We start from the raw sequence: 26,143 nt of genomic DNA, 5'->3' as shown, positions 1-26,143 counted from the left end.
ATTGCTTTGAGTAGCAATGGGCTGGGAATCAAGAGGTTCTGTTTCTGGCCATGCTTACTGCATGACATTGGGCAAGTCACTATCCCCATTTCACAGACCGGAAAACAGGCACAGAGGCAAACAATGGTTAAAGTTAAGTATCTAAATTCATATTTACTTTCCCACAAACACTCTGTGGAGCGGAGCTTAGTGAGACAGGACACATTTGTATCTTGTATTTTTCTGTTGTGGACATAGTGGGCCTGATTCTGATTGCACACCATTTTTAAACTCGATTGACTTCAATTATTATTCCCAATTAACACTCACAAATGAGGGGAGAATAAGGGTCCTTTAGGTACACGCTATCCCATAACTCTGGTGATGCTGCCGCAATGATGGTCCCCTCGCATCTCCTTTTCTCTGATGTTTGTGGCTACACCCATCAGTGACAGGGCTGAGACACTTCAGGAGCTTAATTACAGTGAAGCTCTGCCAATATCTCCCAGTAGGATAGTGGATAAGCTGCAACAGTCGTCCTGGTGTGTTCAGAATCCCTCCTCTTCCTCTGCTCCAAAGAGCAATCACTGTAATTAATCTACTGCTTTCAAAGGCACATACCAACCTATAAGAATCAGTGCTACCATCCTTAGGACATGGAGCCAGATTCTCAATGGTGTAAATCTGCATAGCTCCATTGACTTGAATGGTGCTACATCAGTTTGCAACAACTGAGAATTTTGCCCGTGAACAATTGTTTTACTTTTTTTAAATGGTTGGGAGAACCTTTATTGACAGGAATGAAATGTGGGCTTTTTGGAAAGGCTGAAAATCACACTGAGAACATTAATTAGGAAAAGTGCTGTGTCTGCTGCACGTCATGCTGAAAAACGACATGGAAACAGTACCTTAAGGAATTAAAAATAAGGTATCGGATTCTAATTTACACCGGTTTTACAGAGTTATTTCTGATTTACCCTATAAGTATAAGTGAGAAGAGAGAGAGAATATAAGTATAAGTGAGAGAAGATTCAGGCCCAGGAAAGGTAGGGGCCTGCCAGTGAACTGAAATGGCGCTGCACTTTAAAGAGCAGTAAAAATGCCTCTGCAGAGTTTGTTTGGAGCAGTATCGCTCGTTTTCAGGACTGCATATTTTAGTACTTACCAGTGACTGAATTAAATGAAAAAGTTTTAAATTGCATTTAATTACCCCCATTTGGATAGGCTGAATTATACAATTCTAAAAAGTGTCCTTTCCGGACCTGTAATTGGAGCTCTTTGTGGAGGCAGTGCTGGTAGGTACTTACCTCCTCCACGGAAGCATGAGTTCTGTCCATGCAAGTGTCCTTTTGTAAGGCAGGATCCTGAAATGCTCTGAACAATCCTCAACACCTTGGCTCTGCACAGGAGGCTGGGGAAGCCACCAATGCCATGACTGATTCAGGCCTTATCTGCACCAGGGAACTGTAGCACCAAAAAAACCCCACAACCAAACCATGAATGGGGATTTTTTTTTTAAATTACTGCCAGACGGGGGCGATGGATTCTTCCTAAAAGTGGGGGGGCATGAGGCTCTGCCCCTCCTCTTCCCCCCGTTCTCCCCCGAGTCCCCAGCCTCCAGCCAAGCTGGAACTGGGCCAGGGAGCCCCGGCTCCTCCACCTGCCTGGGGGTGCCCAAGAACAGCCCCTGGCCTGTGTCCCTGCCCCCCAGATCCCCTGCCCAGGGCAGGTGGTGGGTTCGTGGCTCCCCACAGCTGCCTGCGCGGCTCTTTCACCAACCCAGCTCCAGCTTCCAGCCTGGTCTGGGGGTGGGGCGTTGGGGGCCAAAGAGCCGCAGCTGGGCTATGGTAAGAGCTACCTGGGCAGCTGTGGGGAGCTGCAGACCCTCCACCTGCCCGGGACAGGGACATGGAATGGGGACTGCTCTTGGGGTGGGGCACCCCAGGCAGGTGGAGGATCTGTGGCTGTCTGCAGCGGCCCAGGCTCCCCGAGCCACTCTTACCCTGACCGGGCTCCAGCTTCTGGCCTGGCCAGGGGGCGGGCCTTGGGAGGAAGTGGAGGGGCAGGGGGCCGGGCCCGTGGTGAAAAGCGACAGGCCAGGCCCATTCACTTTCAAAAGTGGGAGGGCCATGGCCCCTTGGCCGCCCCCATTCTGACGCCCCAGTTGCCAGAACTGTGCAGCTCCCTTATACAGAGCCTTGGTTGGACTGGTAGGGAAATGAGGTCTTCTGTAAGGATCAATCTTTACTGATACCACTGTGCCAAGCATGGCTTTCTGGGTGGCTTCCTGTCTTCCTAGCAGAAGGCAGGGGAGAATCATAGAATATCAGGGTTGGAAGGGACCTCAGGAGGTCATCTAGTCCAACCCCCTGCTCAAAGCAGGACCAATCCCCAATTAAATCATCCCAGCCAGGGCTTTGTCAAGCCTGACCTTAAAAACTTCTAAGGAAGGAGATTCTACCACCTCCCTAGGTAACACATTCCAGTGTTTCACCACCCTCTTGGTGAAAAAGTTTTTCCTAATATCTAACCTAAACCTCCCCCACTGCAACTTGAGACCATTACTCCTTGTCCTGTCCTCTTCTACCACTGAGAATAGTCTAGAACCATCCTCTCTGGAACCACCTCTCAGGTAGTTGAAAGTAGCTATCAAATCCCCCCTCATTCTTTTCTTCTGCAGACTAAACAATCCCAGTTCCCTCAGCCTCTCCTCATAAGTCATGTGTTCCAGACCCCTAATCATTTTTGTTGCCCTTCGCTGGACTCTCTCCAATTTATCCACATCCTTCTTGTAGTGTGGGGCCCAAAACTGGACACAGTACTCCAGATGAGGCCTCACCAATGTCGAATAGAGGGGAACGATCACGTCCCTCTATCTGCTCACTATGCCCCTACTTATACATCCCAAAATGCCATTGGCCTTCTTGGCAACAAGGGCACACTGCTGACTCATATCCAGCTTCTCGTCCACTGTCACCCCTAGGTCCTTTTCCGCAGAACTGCTGCCTAGCCATTCGGTCCCTAGTCTGTAGCGGTGCATTGGGTTCTTCCGTCCTAAGTGCAGGACCCTGCACTTATCCTTATTGAACCTCATCAGATTTCTTTTGGCCCAATCCTCCAATTTGTCTAGGTCCCTCTGTATCCTATCCCTGCCCTCCAGCGTATCTACCACTCCTCCTAGTTTAGTATCATCCGCAAATTTGCTGAGGGTGCAATCCACACCATCCTCCAGATCATTTATGAAGATATTGAACAAAACCGGCCCCAGGACCGACCCCTGGGGCACTCCACTTGACACCGGCTGCCAACTAGACATGGAGCCATTGATCACTATCCGTTGAGCCTGACAATCTAGCCAACTTTCTACCCACCTTATAGTACATTCATCCAGCCCATAATACTTTAACTTGCTGACAAGAATACTGCGGGAGACCGTGTCAAAAGCTTTGCTAAAGTCAAGAAACAATACAGCCACTGCTTTCCCTTCATCCTAGATGAATACTACTGAGATGCTACTACAATGATCTGCCCCCCAAAGATTGCTGCTTCAGGGGTGGCTACCACACAGAATCCTCTGTTTGCGTCGTGGCAATGAGAGCTTCTCTCCCCCAGACCTCTGCTGGAGTGGCAGGAGTGCTACCTTAGTTTCCTGTGCAAACTTAATTCAGCCCCCTTTAATTCCTTGATCACGTGCTATTTTTCCCACAGGACCACTGTTTCATTCAGTGCACAGGCTGGACCTGCCCTGGCGATGTGTAGTAAAGGAGGCTGTTGTCTGTAGGACCCATACCTCATTTGTTGTAGAAGTCGGATGGTGTGTAGTGAATGAGGCAGGGGACTGCAGGAAAAGAAAGGAGAGTCTCATGGTTAATACACTTGAATGCCACCATGGAGAATTAGATTCTATTCCTGTCTATGCCACAGAGTTCCTGTGCAATGCTAGGCAAGTAATTTAAAGCAAAATACTCACAGGTAGTCGTTAATTGTATGTTCCTCATTTTTGTGGGTGCACAGTGAGACACACCTGGGATGTGATTAGCAGAAGAATTTAGCAATCACAGTTGCAACTGAAGTTGATAGGAGCTGTGCTTTGGATGTATTAAGTGCTGTAAAAATGCTAAATATTTTGAAAAATGAGGCCCTAGGCATCTCAAGTTGGGCACCCATAATTAAGGTTGCGAGTCTGTCACGGAGGTCACAGATTCTGTGACTTTCCGGGACCTCCGTGACTTCTGTAACTGGCAGGTACAACTGACCCCCAGGCTGCCGGAGCAGCTTGGGTAGCCCTGGGGCCAGCTGCACCGGACCCCCACAACAGCGGCGGTCCTGGGCCACCCTCCCGCCCCAGCAGTGGTGGCCCCGGGGCTGTTCCCCCACCCATCACCAGCAGACGCCCCAGAGGCCCCCCTCCAGAGCAGCAGCTGTGCCCCCAGAGTCCCCCAGAATACCCAAGATTTAGTCAGGGGTATATAGTACAAGTCAGGGACAGATCACGGGCCCATGAAGTTTTGTTTATTGCCTGTGACCTGTCCACAGGGGTGAAAGAAGTTAGAGGACTTACCGGTACGCTGGAGTCCTGAGCAGGGGGTGTGGCCTCAACTGGAAAAGGCGTGGCCTTCACCAGAAGAGGCAGGGCCTTAAATCCCCAGGCCCTTTAAATCTTAAAGGGCCAGGGCTCCAGTTGCGGTAGTGGCGGCTGGGAGCCCCAGGCCCTTTAAATCACCCCCGAGCTACCAGCTGCAGAGGCGGCTGGGAACCCCGGGGCTTGGGGGCGATTTAAAGGGCCCAGGGCTCCAGCTGCTGCTACCGCAGTGGAGCCCCAGGCCCTTTAAATCACTGAGGAGCCCTGGGGGCTTCTGGCTGCCACTGCTACCCCGGGCTCTGGGCTCTGGCAGAGTTTTAAAGGGCCTGGGGCTCTGCTGTGGTAGCGGCTGCCGGAGCCCCGAGCCCTTTAAATCCCCGCCTGAGCCCTGCTGCCCGAGCCCTGGGGTAGCGGTGGCCGGGCTCCATCGGGGATTTAAAGGGCCCCGGGGCTCCAGCCGCTGCTACCGCCCCGGCCCTTTAAATCCCCTCCAGAGCCCCGCTGCTGCTACCGCAGGGCTCAGGCAGCAGGGCTCCGGCAGGGATTTAAAGGCCCAGGGCAGTAGTGGCGGCAGGAGCTCCGGTGCCCTTTAAATCCCCACCAGAGCCCCCCTCCCCCCCTCCCCTACCCCAGGGCTCGGGCAGCAGGGCTCAGGCGGGGATTTAAAGGGCCCTGGGGTGGTAGTGGCAGCTGGAGCTCCAGGGTCCTTTAAATCCCTGCCGCAGCCCCACCACTGCTACCTCAGGGCTTTAAATTGCCGTCTGGGAAAGCTGGTCCTGGTACGGCACACCGGCTCTTACCGGTACACTGTACCGGGGCGTACCAGCTTACTTTCACCTCTGCCTGTCCATGACTTTGACTACAATTACTCATGACTAAATCTTAGCCTTACCCCTAATTAGTGGATACCTTTGGCAATGCTGGTCTTAATCTCTCTCTGCCTCAATTCCCCCACTGTAATTAAAAGGTAATATCATCACCTATTCTCCTGGGAGATAGTGAAAATAAATTAATGTTTGTGAAGCACCAAGTACCATGGAAATGTTAATGGGAAAATGAACACATTTGCATTCAGTGCAGGGTTTGGATGGTGTGTGTTAAGTAAGACCTGGTGCCACCCACTGAATGTGGAGGATAAAAAAGAAATACGGAATAACTACTAATTCACTGAAAGGGGCAGGACTCCTGTATTAAAAATAGGATATAAACATGAAATTAAAGACTGTATCATAATGCATATGCACAAAAGGGCTGAATTAATGCTGCATGAATAACCCAAATTTTGGCATTTCCTAACTTTTGAGTGCTTGACTTTGCAGCCTCAATAGTCTTTTAACGTCAATATAATGTTGCAGTTGTATACTTTTAAAAAATGACCAGAACCCTGCTTCTTCCGCTATTTCACATTCTCACTGTGGTCACGAGACCACAATATGTTTACATTCTACTTGCTAGGTACAGTCCCCATATGTTCACCATTATGAAGCATTCCACTTCAAGGAGTTCAATTGCCAAGGCAACAGAGCTGGTACAGTCATATCTACCCAGTTTACTCTCCATACAGAATGCACATACCACTATCAGTATCTTAATTCTCCGCAGTCTGAGATCTAGCATCCATAAATCAGCTCTCAACGCTGACCCCATCCACTGACCAAATAATAACCATAAGCCACAGAGTATCTCAATCTCCTAATGAATTCAGCAGGCTCTGACTTTAGCTAGATTGACAAAATATTGAAAGTTATTTGTGATAGTTCTGAATGCGAGAAATCCATGGTGTGGACTCTGCACCATATGACACAATAAAGGGACAAGGCAGAGTTAGGAGATTTCCAAACCTTCATATTTAAAAAAAATCTTTAAACTTAGACTTTCCTGGCTTTCATGCATTTTATTTTATAATAATGTATTTTCTTCAAGTAATCCATCTCTAGAACTTTATCTTAACTTTTTGGGGTGTGGTGGGTGGCAGGGAGGGGGCTGGGATCCAGTTTTGGGTTTGTCTTTATATACAGATCAGGGACTTTTAGGGAGATGCATCCCTTGCCGCCATGCTATTGTACTTTTTTAGGTCTCAGTCAGGATCCTCAGCTGTGTGGCCAAGACATCTACAAGTGAGTGGTTTTACTCTCTAGTTCTTCCACTCTGAATCTCTCTTGAAAATAGGGCTGTTCTTTAGATTTACAATATTATTTAGAATGATTGCACAAATAGGATAGATAAAGAGTGACTGTAGTTTCTAGTATCACTGGGATTTTTCAAAGCCTACGTAAAGTCCCAGCTATTACACTACTTCTTCTATAGTTAGGACACTTTTTTTTAAACTAAAAACTTTAATCTTGCCAGTCATTCAGATTCAATAAAAATAAGTCACTAGGTAGGACAAGCTTCTGCTATTTAGCTATCAAAGGAATGGGCTAGCCAATGGAGAATGCAACTTGTCTCAGCAGAGGGGGAGTAGTCAGCTGGCTAGCAAGGGAGGGATGAAGCAGACGTGTCTCTTGCTTACGAAGGGAAGCCAGCCCATTGGGAAGGGAAGCTGTGTGAGTGAACTGGCTTTTCAGAGAGAGAGAGCCAGATTGTCAGCAGATAAAATGGGTGACTCAGCAGTAACGTGCCCACATTGCCTGACTCTTGGCTGAAATCCTAAACAGGGTCAATTAGCCATTTATACTGTGAGTTCCATTTCAAAATCCATCTGAAAAGTGGCTGCCGTGCCATAACTTTGATTATTACAGTAAATTGTCTGAAGGCTTGTGGTTAGGGTTGCCAACTTTCTAATTGCACAAAACCGAACACCTTTGCCCCACCCCTTCCATCACCCCCTTTGCCCCCCTCACTCCATCCCTGCCTTTCTTTGTAGCTCGCTCTCCCCCACCCTCCCTCGTTTTCACCAGGCTGGGGCAGGCGGTTGGGGTGCAAGAGGGGGCAAGGGCTTTGGCTGGGGGTACGGGCTCTGGGTTGGGGCCGGGGCAGAGGGTTTGGGGTGCAGGATTGGGTTCCAAGCTGGGGCAGGGGATTGGGACCAGGTGGGGTGGGGGTGGACTTCGGGAGGGAGTTTTTGTATGGGAGGGGGCTCAGGGCTGGGGCAGGGGGTTGGGGTGTGCGGTCTGGGAGGGAGTTTAGGTGTGGAAGGGGGCTCACGGCTGGGGTTTGGGGTGTGGGAGTTGATGAGGGGTGCGGGCTCCAGGTGACACTCATCTCCGAGGGCTCCCCGCAGGCGGTGACACGTCCCTTGGCTCCTATGCTGAGGTGCGGCCAGGCGGCTCTGTGCACTGCCTCCACCCGCAGGTGCCGCCCCCACAGCTCCCATTGGCTGCGGTTTCTGGCCAGTGGGAGCTGCGGAGCTGGCAGTCGGGGCCAGGGCAGCACATGGAGCTCCCGCGGCCGCACGTCCCTAGGAGCTGAGGGACATGTTGCTGCTTGCGGGGAGCCTCACAGAGCCAGGTAGGGAGCCTGCCAGACCTGCGCCAACCGGACTTTTAACAGCCTGGTCAGTGAACTGCCAAGGTCCCAGGGTTGAAAACCTGTCACCTGGCAACCCTACTTGTGATCTGTGTTACTCTGGTTGTGATTAAAGGAGGCCGGAAAAGAAAGGGGTAGGAGTTGGCTCAAAGTGTCAGTCACATCAAGGCCAACCCCTTAGGCACCATTATTATTTTTTTTAAAAGATGCTAGTCACACTAGTCTCTTTAAAGGTACTGTAAATTGCTGAACAGGGACAAAAGGGTTAGAAACATATCCCAGAGACACCATTTTAGAAATAAAAAAAGCACATGTGAGTGAAACAAGAAATACAAAGTGGTCCCTGAAGCATCTAGAAGGATCCTGTCTCCTTCATGGGGAAAATAGAGCAGGATAACATGTTTGATTTTTGGTGTTGACACTCATTCATAAAAAGCAGCACCTATCCTTTTTCTCTAGGTGCTCCTTGACCTATTTTTAAAATATATTTATATAGTCCAACCCAGTGACTGCCTTTCAGCCAATAATTCTCATACAGCTCACTTCACCTTAATCACACGGGTCTCTGCTCCCCCTGCTGTAATGTTCAGTAGGAATGTCTGTGGATGTGAAATCATCTTGATATCTCAGCTATGCTAGATGGGTGTGTCTTTGGTATTTTTGGCCGGCAATGTTGCTTTCTGTTGTTGGAGACAATAGAAGAGATGGGGAGAATGAGAGCAGGAAATCACAGTGCTAAATATGCTCAGCACAATAATGGCATGCTATTACACTCTGGTCTCACCCTCTCACTGAGCAGACACTGGGCTGTTGTGAATCAACCCTACCTTTGGACCCCACATGCTATTGAGCTCCCCCACCACTACCCAGATCTGGGCAGTGACTAGTTCTAGCTCTAAGATGCCACAAGTACTCCTTTTCTTTTTGCGAATACAGACTAACACGGCTGCTTCTCTGAAACCTAGTTCACTGTCCCTAATTCTGGATGTCTCAAGCACACCCCCCAGATGCAGACCCGGTGTCTGATGGCTTTCTGGGCAGTGGGACCTTGCAGCCTGGCTGCCTTAGACCCTGGAAGCAGTGCTTCATCCCTCCTGAGCCCTCAGTTGCTTAGCCCTGTTCCCCCACAGAGTCCACCTGGTTGCGGGAGCTCTTGTTTCTAGTTAAACCCTTTAGGGGCAATGTGGCAGGCAAGCAAGGAAAACAGGTTTAGCAAAGAAATTTCTTAACCACAGGCACTTTACTTTTCAAAGCACACTAGAGATACAGATCTTTGAAAAAATAACAAAATCCTGAATGCAATCCCCTGGAGTCTGAGCTCATTCCTTCTGTGAGTCTTGGGCTTGGTCAGCATCCTTAGGTCTGCCTTTTTGGCCTGGTCTCCTTGCATGTGGCGGTGGTTAGTCACTTAATTTTGCATTTAAATTTCTATGATCCTTTTTAAAGAAACAGGCAAGAGGTTCCTTTTCCCCCCCTAAGGCCTCAATCCTGAATCAGGATCTGCTAGTGATAACTTTGTTTGGACTCTGCCTGAACAACACGTTCCATGTTAGCAGATCCTGAATCAGAATCAGGGGCCTTAAATATTCATTGTGCTATTGATTCCACTTCCACAGCTTTATCAGAGTTGAAAGCACTATGTACTTGTATGAAATGCCACATAGCACAGAAGAACCTAGGTAACTCTCAAACCTCACAATTATATGCATAGAGTCCTGAACCGAAACCCCAGATTTGAAACCTCTGATCTGAACTCCAGATCTAGATCCAAACTTAATGGTCTGGATCCTTGTCTGTGGTCACAGAGTGGTTGATGTAACTCCAAGGGGGAGTGGGTGTGTCATAAATATAAAGGGAAGTGTAAACACCTTTAAATCCCTCCTGGCCAGAGGAAAAAACCCTTTCACCTGTAAAGGGTTAAGAAGCTAAAAACAACCTCGCTGGCACCTGACCAAAATGACCAATGAGGAGACAAGATACTTGCAAAGCTGGGGGGATGGGACGGGGACAAAGGGTTCTCTCTGTCTGTGTGTCTTTTGCCAGGACCAGAGCAGGAATGCAGGTCAGAACTCCTGTAAAGGGCTAATAAGCAATCTAGTTAGATATGTGTTAGATTCTGTTTTGTTTAAATGGCTGATAAAATAAGCTGTGCTGAATGGAATGTATATTCCTGTTTTTGTGTCTTTTTGTAACTTAAGGTTTTGCCTAGAGGGATTCTCTATGATTTGAATCTGATTACCCTGTAAGGTATTTACCATCCTGATTTTACAGAGCTGATTCTTTTACTTTTTCTGTAATTAAAATTCTTCTTTTAAGAACCTGAATGCTTTTTCATTGTTCTTAAGATCCAAGGATTTGGGTCTGTGTTCACCTATGCAAATTGGTGAGGATTTTTATCAAGCCTTCCCCAGGAAAGGGGGTGTAGGGCTTGGGGGGATTTTGGGGGGGAAAGACGTTTCCAAGTGGGCTCTTTCCCAGATATATTTGTTAGACGCTTGGTGGTGGCAGCAATAAAGTCCAAGGGCAAAAGGTAAAATAGTTTGTACCTTGGGGAAGTTTTAACCTAAGCTGGTAAAAATAAGCTTAGGGGGTTTTTCATGCAGGTCCCCACATCTGTACCCTAGAGTTCAGAGTGGGGAAGGAACCTTGACAGGGTGCACAAAGGTGGCTTTCAGTCAACTATGCACTGCCCCAATCCAGAGACATGCGGAGAATCTGTCCACATATCTCTCCAATGAGCAGAACCAAAATCTTGTATGTGAACAGTTTTGAATTTGGAGTAATTTTCAAACTCCACATCTGAGTTTTTTCTAGGGTGACCAGACATCCCAATTTTATAGGGACAATCCCGATACTGAGGGCTTTTTCTTAGGTGCCTTAATATAGGTGCCTATTTACCATCCCCCCATCCCAATTTTTCACACTTGCAATCTGGTCACCCTAGTTTTTCCACATTTTGGGGTGTTCAGCTGAGGCCCCTTTAAGAGGGAGAGGTTCAAGCTATGAAGCTGGATCTGAACCCAGATCCAGAGTTTGGATCCACTTTTTTGTTCAGCCCTCTCTCTAGTTTACAGCAGTCCATAATCACGTAGGTAATATCATCATTCTACACTTAGCACAAAATTTGTTCTATGTGGCCACAAAAGTCCATAGCTAAAAAAATTAAATACCTAAAGATCTGTAAGAAAAGAGTTTTTAGGTAAAAGGGAAAAAGATTCCTCTTTTGGGCAAACGCCAAACACAGAATGCTTCTGCCTAAAAGCAGACTTTTTGAGAAAGTCATATGAAAGCAGGAGTTATAAGAGATGTCTGTAACTAACCTTAACTATACAGCATTCACTACCCATGAATTTTGTCACAGAACGTACTGTAGTAATAGGACTGTAGCATAATTACATGCTAAAATAACTTTTCCCATCTCAGTTCCTGCGCCTCACTTCCCTTTCATCAATTTAATCTTTAAGGTTCCTTTTATCTGTTGCTAAAGGGATGGCTGTAATGACAAAAGAAAAAGATATTGGCTTAATAGTGTGAATAAATGGGAGTAAGTGATTGATGAAGTTTCTTTTCAGACATGAGTCTTAATATTCGAGTGAGAAGTTTTAGAAGAGAGAGAGGAGGTTTAGGAGATGAATGGACTAATACTGAAATGTCATTTTATTCTTTGTGTAAGCGGACAAGGTTATTTTAAGTTTTAGGGAGTTTAAATACAGAAACTATTTCACTGCTACTGCTCCATTCAGGCAAACTTTCAAACTGTAATATCTGATCAAAACCACATTAATCATCGAGCCTGTCCTTCCACTGTTCTCTCCAAAGATATTTCTGTGTAAATCAACCATTCTCCTTTCTACTCAGAAACAGTGTGCTATTTACTAGCTGTCGCTACCTGGGCCATGAAGCCAGGAACTGCTGAATTCTAATCGCAGCTCCTCATGGAATCAATCTGCAGCTTTCTGTTTTGTTTCCCCACGTGTACAATGGGGATAAGACCTACCTACCTATTTACCTCTGATGGATGTTGTCAGCGTTGATTTGTTAGAGCCTGTCCTTAAACCCTTATATTGAGTAGCACTAAGGCTCTGTCTACACTATGAAATTAAGTCGACTTATGTTACACCAACGGACAGCCACTGCTGTTGCATGTCCACACTGTGCTCCTTGTGTCAGCAGAGTGCATCCACAGTAGCAGCTCTTGCGTTGACACAGAGAGCAGTGCCTGGTGGGTAGCTATCCCACTGTGCAGCTGGCCGCAGGGAGTTTTGGGAAGGGTTTGCAATGCCTCATGGGGGCAGGTTCAGCATCACGACTCTCAATTCCATCACTCCATGGGCATCCTACTTGGTTTCCAGCTGCTTTTCAACTGCCCTGGTAACCTGCAAGCCAGCCATCTGTGTCAGAAAGCATGGATCCTGCACTGCTCTTCAGTCTTGTGCTGTGCATTATGAACACAAGAGGAGCCCAACGGGGGGTGGGAGGAAATGACTATTCATCACCATCCTGACCCCAGTTCCCTCTTCGTGGAAGTGGCATGTCTGCGGCTCCGCACCAGAGGTGACTATTTGCCTCCCTTGCCTTTTGCTATGCCTGCTGCAGCTCTGATTTTTGCACAGCACAGCTGCATGTCTCTATGTGGCCCTTCTCCTCCATGCCCTGACCAAGTTCCGGCAGCTGGAGCGGAGCTGTGCCTGCACAGCGTCCTCTTCCCACAGACCCATTAGATCCGCCACTTCCTGTGGACTCCATTTAGGAGCCAGCATGCTCAGCTGGGCAGCTGCTAAGTCAGAGGTGGGCAAACTACGGCCCGGGGGACACATCCGGCCCTTCAGATGTTTTAATCCAGCCCTCAAGCTCCAGCCGGGGAGCGGGGTCGGGGACTTGCCCCGCTCTGCGCGTGCTATGACTCTGCGCAGCTCCCAGAAGCAGTGGCATGTCCCCCCTCCAGCTCCTACATGTAGGGGCAGCCAGGGGGCTTCACACACTGCTCCTGCCCCAAGCGCTGCCTCCGCACCTCCCATTGGCTGGGAACCATGGCCAATGAGAGCTGCAGGGGCAGCACCCGTGGTTGGGGCACTATGCAGTGCCGCCTGGCCGTACCTCTGCATAGAAGACAGAGGGGGGACATGCTGCTGTTTCCAGGAGCTGCTTGAGGTACGTGCCATCTGGAGTCTGCACCCCAACCCTCTCATCCCCTCCTACCCTCTGAACCCCTTGGTCCCAGCCCGGAGCACCCTCCACTACAGGTATGTTAGCAACAAGAAGGTGATCAGGGAAAGTGTGGGACCCTTACTGAATGGGGGAGGCAACATAGTGACAGAGGATGTGAAAAAAGCTAATGTACTCAATGCTTTTTTTGCCTCAGTCTTCATAGACAAGGTCAGCTCCCAGACTGCTGCACTGGGCAACACAGTATGGGGAGGAGGTGAGCAGCCTTTAGTAGTGAAAGAACGTGTTAAGGACTATTTAGAAAAGCTGGACATGCACAAGTCCATGGGTCCAGATCTAATGCATCCAAGGGTGCTGAGGGAGTTGGCTGCTGTGATTGCAGAGCCATTGACCATTATCTTTGAAAATTCGTGGCGATCGGGGAGGTCCGAGATGATTGGAAAAAGGCAAATATACTGTCCATATTTAAAAAAGGGAAGAAAGAGAACATGGGGAACTACAGACTTGTCAGCTTCACTTCAGTCCCCAGCAAAATCATGGAGCAGGTTCTCAAGGAATCCCTTTTGAAGCACTTGGAGGAGAGGAAGGTGATCAGGAACAGTCAACATGGATTCACTGAGGGCAAGTCATGCCTGACCAACCTGATTGCCTTCTATGATGAGATAACTGGCTTTGTGGATATGGGGAAAGTGGTGGATGTGATATATCTTGACTTTAGCAAAGCTTTTGATACGGTCTCCCACAGTATTCTTGCCAGCAAGTTAAAGAAGTATGGGCTGGATGAATGGACTATAAGGTGGATAGAAAGCTGGTTAGATTGTCGGACTCAGTGGGTAGTGATCAACGGCTTGATGTCTCGTTGGCAGCTGGTATCAAGCGAAGTTCCCCAGGGGTCAGTCCTGGGGCCGGTTTTGTTCATCATCTCTATTAATGATCTGGATGATGGGATGAATTGCACCCTCAGCAAGTTCACAGATGACACTAGGCTGCGAGGGGGGTGGGGGGAGAGGGAGAGAAGGTAGACACGCTGGAGGGTAGAGATAGGGTCAGGGTCCAGAGTGACCTAGACTAATTGGAGGATTGGGCCAAAAGAAATCTGATGAGGTTCAACAAGGGCAAGTGCAGAGTCCTGCACTTAGGAAGGAAGAATCCCATGAACGCTACAGGCGGGGGACCGACTGGCTAAGCAGCAGTTCTGCAGAAAAGGACCTGGGGATTACAGTGGACAAGAAGCTGGATATGAGTCAGCAGTGTGCCCTTGTTGTCAAGAAGGCCAATGGCATATTGGGCTGTATTAGTAGGAGCATTGCCAGCAGATCGAGGGAAGTGATTATTCCCCTCTATTTGGCAGTGGTGAGGCCACACCTGCCTCAGTATTGTGTCCAGTTTTGGTCCCCCCACTACAGAAGGGATATGGACAAATTGGAGAAAGTCCAGCAGAGAGCAACGAATATGATTGGGGGCTGGGACACATGACTTACGAGGAGACGCTGACGGAACTGGGACTATTTAGTCTGCAGTAGAGAAGAGTGAGGGGAGATTTGATAGCAGCTTTCAACTACCTGAAGGGAGGTTCCAAAGAGGATGGAGCTTGGCTGTTCTCTGTAGTGGCAAATGACAGAACAAAAAGCAATGGTCTCAAGTTGCATTGTTGGATATTAGGAAACACTATTTCACTAGGAGGGTGGTGAAGCACTGGAATGGGTTACCTTGGAAGGTGGTGGAATCTCCATCCTTAGAGGTTTTTAGGGCCTGGCTAGACAAAGCCTTGGCTGGGATGATTTAGTTGGTGTTGGTCCTGCTTTGAGCAGGGGATTGGACTAGATGACCTCATGAGTGTTGTAGGAGCAGCAGTGATCCGTATGACTGTGCTATGTATAACCTGTATGCTCAAAAGGTCTGTTACACTTTTCCCCCATTTTGTCTCCTCTCCCACTTTGAATACCTGTGAAGTGGCTTTCCCCCTCCCACTCCCTCCTGGAATGCTTGTGGGATGAATGGGCTGGTTGAACAGCTGGAAGATCAGAAGAGCTCCCAGGTAGACAAGGTGTCTGGGACTCTAATTAGGCAGCGATCACACGCCCAATGCATGGACACTGCCTGAGGTGGAGTGTGACCAACCAGACATGGCCAAGTCATCTCTAGTCGTAGGCCATGAGGAGCAGGTCCTTAAAATGGGAAGAGGCCATGTGCTCAGGAGTACTCACAAGCTTGTACCTCCCGTGAAGGCCCTTCATCCGGACCGCCTGGCCAGTGGTTCGCCACATTGCATTCCATCGTGCCTCGGGAAGACTTGCCTTCATACGCTTACCTTGAAGAATCCTGACATCTCCAGTGTTGTGCCTGTCCTGGGAACATGAGTATGGGAGTGTGAATGTGACACCCCCCCCCCTTCCTTTTAGCTTAGCTATCAATATAATAAATGACCCACCAGAGTTTGGCAGAAAGCAGCACATTAGTCCTCCCTAAGCTTACTAGCTGGCCCAATTTCGAGTAACACTGAGGTCTCTTCCAACCCTAATATTCTAGGATTCCTGCACCGCCAACCCTTCATCCCCAGCCCCACCCCAGAGCCCGCACCCCCAGCCAGAGCCCACACACTCCAACCCCATGCCCCAGCCCAGAGTTCCCTCCTGCACCCTGAACTCCTCATTTCTGGCCCCACCTCAGAGCCCACACTCCCAGCCAGAACCCTCATCCCCTCCCACACCCCAACCCCCAATTTTGTGAGCATTCATGGCTCACCACACAATTTCCATACCCAGATGTGGCCCTCGAGCCAAAAAGTTTGCCCACCCCTGTGCCGAGTGAACTCTTCACACGGAGCAAACAGGAAGACCAAGTTCAACACTTCCTGGGGCTTTAGCAGCAAAGGAGAGGTCACCTGTGTTTCTGGCTGCAGGGCAACAGAGTTCAAAACAGTGACCAGTGTGGTCATGGTGGGCATTGTGGGAATACCTCCTAGAGGTCACTTAGGGCAACTTGGGCAACACAGTGTTTACAGTGACACTGCGTCACTCTAACTACATCGCCCTATGCTCTACGACTCTCACTGAGGTGGTTTTATTATGTTGGCATAGCAGGCGAGTTAAAGTGGCAGGAAGAGCATTGCAGTGGGTACACCTCCATAGTTAGGTCCATGTAAGCTGCCTTATGTTGACAAATCTGTGTAGGGTACACATGGCTTAAGTGTGTCGCAGATAAGAGCCACTGAGATGCATGGGATCCTTCAACACTTGTCAGGAGTGGAGGAAGTACTGTTCCTGTCTAGGCCATGGTGCACCGGGGGGTTTGCTGAGCAGCAGCATCACTGTTAAGAATGTCTCCCCAGCGTGGACCTGCAGGAATTAGCTGGTTCTCTTGGTTCATATCCACAATCCCTCTTTAGGATTTTCAGCACCAGTGGTGCTACTAGCCCTCTGGGAGTGGGTGAAGATGTTTTATAGTTGCCTCCCGCATAGCTGTGCTGCAAGAGTAGGAGTCCCTGCCTCCAGCAAGCCCCTGCAGGACACCATAATTTAGTCCTAAATATCCTGCTCTCCTTCCTTATTCATGTAAGGAACCTACCACCAAGAAGCTACTTGTCATGAGACACAAATTAATCACTTAGATCTAGATTCTACCATCCTTCCTCACGTGGACTAGTCCCTTGCCCTGTGAGTTATACCATTTGAGTTCAAATCAGTGGGACTATTTTCAGAGTAAGGGGTTACTCCATGAGTAAGGGACAGTGATGTGTCTCTAAATGACATGGGGGAGGGGAAAAGAGGGGTGATTAGAAAGAAAGGAAAGAGCTATTATACACACACACACACACACACACTTTGTTAATTAGCAAAGCCAAGGGAGAAAGAAAAACAGTACTTGACAATTTAATATAGCTTTGGTGCAATATTAATTTTATTTTTAATTTGTTCCTTGTGTGTCAGTCTTATTAATGCTCTAGTGTTGAAATGGATGACACCAGTAATTCATGCAGTGCTCCTGTTCTTTAGCTATTTAAACGTCTGATTGATTGCCAACCTGTCGCCTACATCTGCCCTATCAAAGGTTGTCAGATTTTTAATGCTAAGCAGCTAAAACTGGCTGCAAAACACCAAAGTAAAAATAACTCTTAACCGTTTGGCAAATCTCTCAATGAACCAAATCAACTAATTGAAACTCAGTATGATATGATCTTGTGTCTCCATTCTTGGCTTCTTTAGTCTCACTCAGTATGTACTCTCTCTCACCCCATTCAAATTGTTTGAGGCCATGCCCTTAATTTCATCACTGATCATTCCCTGCTGAGCTCCCTATGCTGCTAATGCTCTCACCCCTGCCCACTTCTCAGTTATATCTGAGCATTCTCTCACCACTCAGAAAATTACCATCTATCTCACTGTCCTCTCAAAAACTTTGATCCCATTAGACACCCTAGCCTAATTTGCTCTCTTGATCGGCTGTAACCTAATTTCTGTTGTTCATTGATTTCAGAAGTTGCTGACAATCTTTGTTCCCTTTTCCAATACCATTACTATGGTAATACAAATAATAAAATAATAAACTCTTATCTCTCCACCACATTCACCTTCTCCCTCCCAGCCTTTACCTTTAGGCACATGCAAAGAATTTGCTTCCTTATTCAATCTAAATTTCACCCCCCTCTTCAAACACCTCATCCTATTGTGTCCCACCAGTTTCTATTACTATTTCCCCTCCCTCTGACTCATATCAGAACTTCCTTATACTAGCCGGGACCTTGGACACCCCCCCAGTTTCCCTCCCCACATGCTCTCTTTACATTTGGTCTGGTCTTCCCATCATCATCTATCATTATTTTTCCTTCTTTAGCTGTTTAACAGTTGCTTCTTTACAATCCCTTCTACTGAATATTCTTTTGAGGTTGACATTCTAAGTACTTACCGCTGCATCTCAACGCTGTCCCTTTCACAGCAAAGGGATTGAGAAAGTATCCTTGTTTTGTTCCTCCAGTGACTGTTCATAAAACAATACAGGTATATTCCAAACTGATTTCAACCCTTAGCAATCTGGCTGTAGCCCAGAAACCACGCTCCCTGATGTTGCTAACAACTTCCTTTCTACTGATTAGTTTCTTCTCTCTGTACATTCTGTTTGACCTCAATATAGCCTTCAACACTGAGCACCACTCCATCCTTCTAAATCACCTCCATAGTAATACAGCATTCCCCTATTACTTCCCATGGTAGTTCTGCCTCTACCTATCTGCCCTGCAATGATTTCTCTTTTCAACCCTGGCCCCACCTTTATGGCATCCCAAAAGGTTCACTTTGCTCTTTTCTACATACCTTCTTCCTCATCACCATATCTCAACTTTAGGTCTTAATTGCTGCTCTAAAGATGGGCATGCTCAGTTGTACATATTTTGACATTACTTTGGAGGCAAGACAACATTGAGACCAGGATTGGGAGTTGAGAACTGGCAATCTTGGACCATCCTAAAGACACGCACGACTGTGATGGGGATGGGGAGCTACAAGTGGGAAGGCTTGGTGCATTGCACACAGTGCTAAACTTGGACTGGAGAGCCAAGATCAGGCAGGCTCAAAGCATAGCACAGAAACACAGCCTTGAGAATGGGAAGGGGAGCTGAGAGTAGATGTTTTCAGTGCTATACACCGACCACAAGGGCGGGGAGCTGCAAATGGGCTTTGCAAATGGCAAAGATATGGTACAGAAACTGAGCTGGAGATTTGAGAATGGGCATGGGAATGGTGCGCAGCCCACACATAGGTGCTGAGACTGTGTTGTGAAGCTGCACCAGTTCCTCCTCCTCCTCCTCCAGTGGCTGCATTTTGTGCAGGGCCCAATCACGCCAACTGGATTGGGCATCACAAGCAGGATAGGTGGAGGAATGTTTGAGGGACTAGTTTGAAGATCCTGTTGGGGCTTAGGTATGAGCTAGGTGCTGAGTGGGTTGGTGGTGTCAGGACTTAAGTAGCTTTGCACATGCCCACCAACAGCAATTTTGGGGACTTCAGCAGTGGAGGGTTAGGTGGCAACTGAGCAGTGGTTTTGACTAAATTTTGAATTTAGGTCCCTAATTCCTTTTGTGGATCTAGCCTTAAGATTCTGGAGAACAAGATGGCATCCTCAAAAGGTATCAGGTTTCTGACCCAGCATGACCTGGCCCAATTCAGTCCATGAGGAGATGGTAGTTGCAGGGTGTGAGGAGTGCCCAGGAAGCCCCAAAAGCTGTTCTTCAATCATGGCCCCTGCATTACTTCAACTACTTTCTCAAAACCAAGGGAAATTCATGAACAAAACCATGGAGGTGGATGGCGCACAGCACTACCTTCATCTCCTCATACCCTTCCAGAACACGGGACTTCAAAACCATGAACTCTAGAAAAGCAGGAAATGCAGAGCCAGCACAACACAACTTAACTCTTCCCTCATGGGTATGACAACGGGAGCTGGGGATATAACAGATTGTGACAGGGTGTGTATACCCCACACGAAGCAGGAAAGGGTTAATCCCACACTATGGGCAGAGGAAGTCCCACCCCTCAGACTGTGCTGGGCATGCTCCAACTGCTATGCTAGTATAAAGGAAAGCAGCCCAACCCTAAGGAGGAAGGATGCTTAGTGAAAGCTCCAGCCCAGGAGCTGTTACAGCCCTTGCCTGTGGGAGCCAGAGATCGTGAGACCCAGACTGGAGACCTGTTGCCTACAGCTGACCAGCTAGAGGGAGTTACCTGTGCTGAGGAGCCCGGCGACCTTGATGTCATATGGACTACTGCTTCAGGAAGCCAGGTAGGAAGTGACTCAGAGAAGTGGAGTGAGTGGTACCATCTACCTGTGTAAGGTCAGTATGTTGCAGTTGGATTCCTTGCTGACTCAGTAGTGGACCACTCTGCCACTGTTAGGGCCCTGGGTCAGGACCCAGTGGACTTGAGTGAGCCCAAGTCCCCCTACCCTGGCCATCACCCCCTTTGGTGGTGGCCCCCAGAACTGGCTGCTAGGCCATGCCTCCCAGCGCTTGAGGGCCGCCCTATGGACTCGGGCTGCTAGGCCATGCCGCCCTGTGCTTGAGGGCCACCCTATTTTCTCAGGCCATTGGGCTGGATTGTTGAGGCCCAGGACAATCTGGTAGACTGTAACTGTTGTCAGTGCATCCCTGATCCAGGCCATAGGGGTATGGGGTGTGCATACACTGCCACACAGGTCCTTACCTGCCCCTAACAAAACTTAACATTCTTTGTGCCCAGCATAACTCCATACGAGCATGCCTTTTCATACCCATCCATGCATCATTACAGTCTTCTGTGCAGCAGTTACCTGGGGAATACTTGCAGCTGGTTGCCAAAGATCACTGCCACCTCACTAGGCTCACATTTGCTTCTATGCAAATCAGAAGACTTGGATCCAGGCTGGGAGACTACCAGGAAGTGGGAACATAAATCTGTACTACAGGATTATGCTTGCATAGCTACGCCAACATAGCTATGCCACTGCAGTCTCCATAGTCTAGGCCTGGTCTACGCCTAAAAGTTAGACTGACATAGCTATGGCACTTAAGGGCATTAAAAATTCACACCCCTGAACACCAGTTTAGCTGACCTAACCCCAGGTGTAGATGCAGCTAGCATGAGGGAAGAATTCTTCCTTCCCCACGTGGCAGGTTGAGGGGATTATTTACTTTGAAGGAAAAACCCCTTCTGTTGATGTAGGAACTGTCTATACTAGAGATCAGTGGTTCTCAACTGATTTATCACTGTGAGCTGCATATGCAGCTAACAATGTGTTACATGGGCTGCAAATTGAGAACCACAGTTCCCCCCCCCCGAAACCTCCTAAAATCCCCTATGCCCAGCGCCCCTTGCCCAAAGTCTCCTCCACAGAGCAGGGCCAGGAGCAGAGCCCTGGGCGCGAGGCTGGGCAGCTGGGAGCCCAGTCCCTGCCACGCCACCCGGCCAGGAGCAGAGCACCCAATGTAAGCTGGTAGCCAGGACCCGAGGCATGGGGCCAGGAGTGGAGCCCCACCTAAAACCTGGGGGTGCTGCAACACCCCTGCAAGCCCCTGGTTCCCAGCACCACCACCCTGTCACTGCCTAGAGACCCACTCTCCTGTCCCCTGCAACACACCAGCCCCCTGCTGGCAGGAGTGCTCCTGCAGACTGCCAGATGCTATCCCCCCTCAGCCAGCTACGCCTTCTGCCGGACCAGAGCACTAGTGCCAAATTTTGAATTTTTTTTAGCATAGAGCTGGGCCGCAGCTGTGTGCTAATTGGGCCACATGCAGGCTGCAGGCTGGGAACCGCTCTCTAGACACTACAGCTTTACTGACATAGCTGTAGTGTTGTAGCACCTGTGGTACAGGCATAGCCACAGGCTTAGTATTGGATAAGAGTGTCCACACACAGACTAAGTGAGGAACAGCTATTAAGAACATATGGACTTTCACACCCCAGCTTATTTAGAATAGTTTTCCTGTGTACAAAAGCCCTAACTCATTCTAACACCAGGATTGGAAACAGCATCGTGACAGATTTGAGAGAGAGACTGGCTGAAGCTTTTCCAATACAGATACCTTATTACTTCCTTTGAGGTATTACGTCGTCTTTCTGTTACGGCACTGTCTAAAAGCCCCATTGTCTTCCTCTGCGTCTGTAGCATCTAGCACAATCACTGCCCCAAGGATCTTACAGTCTGGAGTTCTGAAAGCAGAGCTGCATGTGTGAACTGTGAGTGCTCCCACTGCCTTTGCTGTCAGCCCACCTTGATTCAAGGTAATAATGGGGGCTAAGTGCAGACTATTCCTCGTATAAAAACTACTAAAGCAAATCATCGTCAATCTATCTCCTCTCTTTGCCAGTAAAGAAATAACCCACTTCAGGAGTTCAAAAAATGTCTCAAATGTTCAAAAATTTTTTTCATAAGACCTCTCTTTGGTTCTACTTAAGTTCCGGTATCACCCTCATCCCCGTAGTATCTGGGAAGGAAAACGTGAAATAAGTCTGAGAATTATTTAAGCATGCAGATAGCTATAATAGCCTTCTTGCGTCAGCTATATGTAAGAGATTTGTACTCCGTGATTCTCAAGTGCCACACAGAGAGACAGATGGGCAAACTGTGTAGGAATGTCAATAAATACACTATTGACTAAAGGCTGGAACTCAGCCAGCTGACCATTTATTTTTTGGATAATAGATACTGTCTAGAATGGTGAAGGCAGGAATGAGAAGGAATTATACTGGCACTGTAAAGATAAATATGGGAAATGAACACAGATTACTGAAGTGCCCCTTTGAGAGTAGTCCTTAAGCAGACCCCACTGACTTTGGAAGGAAAGTGCCTGAATAAGCATTGCAGGATAGGGCTGTTAAGCTGGTTTCGGAGGAAGAAAAAAAATTAAAACCCCAATCATTACCCTTAATATTGATAATGATGTGATCTCTCACGTGTCTTGAACTTTTCAAGCAGGTAAACAATGCTTTTAAAGTCATGCATGGATGACAAAATATTCTTGCTTAGGGTGAGTGTGAATAAAATGAAGTAAGGTGGGAGGAGAGGGGGGTGTCCCATGCAGCTGTGCAAATTCAGCATGGAATCTCCTTTCCAGACATCATCATGGGGTGATCCTAATTCCCCCCTCCAACCTGCTGGCTCTCACCACAGTATGCAGACAGGGCCACCCTCACGCTGGCCTGGGAGCTGCCAAATAGCCTGCTCCAACCTGGGGTGTGATAAAGAAGAGGTCAGGCCAGGGCCCACCCTAATAAAATCACAGCGATAAAAGTCACTATCTGTGACACAAATGCTATGACAAACCTAAAATAGCTTTAATTACATTTAATCAAGAAATAGGAACTGCCATCCTGTATTATACCCATTGTTCCTCTAGTCCAGTAGGCTGCCTCAGACAGGGAACAGCATCAGATGCTCCAAAGGAAGATTCAAGAAATCCCACAGTAGGCAGCTGTGAGATCATTTATTCCCACCTGGTATAGGTCTTGTCCTTACTAGTCCGAGATTAACCATATCTCTAGAATGCTTCAAGATTTAAAATATGAGAGTAGATAAGGAAAGTTTTTCAAAGGTATTTAGGCCCCTAAACCTGCACATGAGCACCTAGTGAGATTCTTCAAAAGCATTAAGCTTAGATGCTTTTAAAAAAATCCCATTATGCACCCTAAACACCTTTCAGAAATCTGGCCCTTAGCAAACATAACAAATACACACACTGCATAACAGCATACAAGTGAACTGTGTCATTACTTTAACACTTTCTACTCCCCTAAAGACTAAACTTAGAGCGAACTTTCAGTGCATGCCAAGAAATCCTGATGTTAGTTTTGCTGTATATGGTCTCTGCCCCAAGGAATTTCCAAATCTTTCTCTGTGTTGTCCAGCACTAAGTAAGGTAATGACTATATTGTACAGCTAAGTTAGTACTAGGAATGGTAGTGCCACCTAGTGATAGTTTTTAAATGTTGTTCCAAGTCAAAAATAATACTTGTTTTAAACGAAAATGAGGGTGCTAGAACATTCAAACCGTAGAGGGTATGTAGTGAGTGTGAACTTTCTGTAATGAATCAGGTGGTAAGATTCAGATGATAGCCAAATTTCATAGGTTTTTTTTAAATGAAAGAATTAACCTAGACTTTTTATCCTTTCCATTTTCTAGAGTCTTCCTCCTGTGTATTAGTACACGTCTCATTCACTACTATTTTCAGCTTTTTTCTATTACTTCACTCCCCCTCCCTTTCTTTTGAGACATTTTAGTTGCAGATTTTTTTCTACCTTTCCCTCTCCTGCTCCATCTCCCCTCCTGCCTGCTCTTCTGGGGACAGTTCTGGAGCAGGAGCAGCTCTCCTGCATTACTTCCAAATGTAGGTAATAAGAATAAGCAACAAAATGACCATGCAGCTGTCACACTCCAAAAGAAGGGAAGAGCCCTGGGACATTTCACTGGCAATTGAAGGCCACTGAAGAGTTTTTCATCCTGCAAGAATGCACTCAAAATAGCATTTATTTCCTAATACAATAAAACATTCAACATTATTTTTCCACGGGCTCATCTATTGTTCGTATAATGGGATTAATAAATGAAACGGTCAATAAAAATGTTGGCTGGGACACTGATGCTACAGGTGATGTCTCATAGGAAATCACTAATTGTGTGGTATGAATTTCAAGCATGTGAGATTAATAAATATTTTGGTTTAATTTTTTCTTTACACTAGGAATGAAACAAATCTCCATGTCTAGGTCACGATCATGTTGCTTAGACATCTTAAAAATCACAGTGGGGACTTGTGATTTTAGAGACATTATCCTTCTGTTGCAGCTCTGCGGGGGGTTCTATGAATTACCATGAGTGAGAGGGAGTGTTAGTTTACCCTGGCCACCGCTATCTTTTCCACTGTACTGTCTAACCCTAGTCTAGCTAAACTAGACAACATGCTAGTAAAAAAAAACCAACGACGCCACAGCAGCCAGTCTACATCAGTGGCCATACTTGTGAAGCTTACACACAGGCTAGAATCAGGTGGGGGAATATGTCAAAAACCCTCAAAGACAAGACCTTCAATTACAGCATTTTCCACCATAGTAAGTTCACAACATTCTAGCATCAGAGGGGTAGCCGTGTTAATCTTTAAAGTGCCACCGGATTCCTCATTGTTTTTGTGAATACAGACTAACAGATTTATTTGAGCATAAGCTTTCATGGGTAAAAAAAAACAAAAAACCCTACTTCAGATGCACCTGCATTTTACCCACAAAAACTTATGCCCAAATAAATCTGTTAGTATTTAAGGTGCCACCGGACTCTTAGTTAACATTCCAGCACTATGCCTTTTTTGGCAAACATGGGACAGCAGTTGCACTATAAACTGGTCAACTTTCAAACCAGTAGAAAGCTTATGAGATGCTTCCTATATGAAACATCAACAGAACCAGTAACAGTAAAACAAGTAGAAATTTCTTAAGACTACTCACTGTAGGCAGCTTCTCTATTACTCCATCTCAATATACTAATGTATCAAATGCAAAAGAAACCAAGACAACACATCCTAGGATGAATGCTTTATAGGACTCAGCCCCTTTATATTTACTGTTTTTGCTAATACCAAGCTCAAAATAAATTAATTTGCATTATAAAGTTCTTATTTTCACTGAGCTTTGGAACCTAAGACAGTTCGGTTAGAATGCCACAAACTTACCTCTAAACAAAACTAGTTATATTTCCATCTTATGGATCTTTTCCCAAAATTCGGTTCAACACAGCAATCTTTCTAGAACCAGCAAAACAGTCTCAGTCAATGTCAACTGGTCAGTTCTGTAACCTCACTTCCAGAAGTATAACCAATAACTGTAAAACAAGTGGAAATTTGGTAAATAAAGCAGGGCGTCCATTCTCATAGGTATCCTAGACTGTAAAATTGAACCTCAAGAAATCTGGAAGAGATGGGTGGGGATATTTTGTTGAATCTGCTATTACTGTTATGCATATTACAACAAAAGGGCATACAATCTAAATAAGACTTGTATACATATTGCAAAATTCATACCTGGACCTTCCCTCAAAAGTTGAGGAGTATTCAGTTCAGTAGTTTGGTCCAGCCAGAAAGGGCAGCACTTTCCATCCTAGATTCAGATACTGAATTTCCCCCACTCACCAATCCCCCACATTTGGAGGGATCCAGTTGCAAGGTTTCACATAAGGTTCCTAATTTTAAGGCACAAAGCTCATGAGCAAAAGTTATATTATAGTAGCTTCCAAGCAAACATATTAAAGAGCACTTTGTTTGTCCTAACATAGTAACATTGGAATGCTACAATCCAACCTTCTACACAAAGGCCAGGCTGTACCAACAAACTGCAGCCAACAAGCAGCTAAATCCCAAGGCAACAGTCTAATACACAAGTTGTGGCCTATAAGTGCGCAGAATAATGGATAAAACGATTATATATACCCTA

The 26,143-nt window shown here is 47.1% G+C and overlaps 1 long non-coding RNA gene across 1 annotated transcript; it reads right to left on the bottom strand.

Annotated features, from left to right (window-relative positions):
• Nucleotides 1-26,094, bottom strand: LOC141981454 (uncharacterized). The gene is made up of 6 exons (XR_012637782.1): nucleotides 25,735-26,094; nucleotides 25,387-25,535; nucleotides 15,403-15,543; nucleotides 8,578-8,709; nucleotides 3,770-3,817; nucleotides 1-547 (listed from the first exon to the last, which is right to left on the bottom strand). It is a non-coding gene; the product is annotated as an uncharacterized LOC141981454 (long non-coding RNA).
• Between the last annotated feature and the right edge of the window lie 49 nt (nucleotides 26,095-26,143).

This window comes from Natator depressus, chromosome 2 (genome assembly GCF_965152275.1).
Source record: "Natator depressus isolate rNatDep1 chromosome 2, rNatDep2.hap1, whole genome shotgun sequence".
Classification (NCBI taxonomy): Eukaryota; Metazoa; Chordata; order Testudines; family Cheloniidae; genus Natator; species Natator depressus.
The sequence above is the reverse complement of the archived record's forward strand: the minus strand, read 5'-3'. Positions and strand labels throughout refer to the sequence as shown.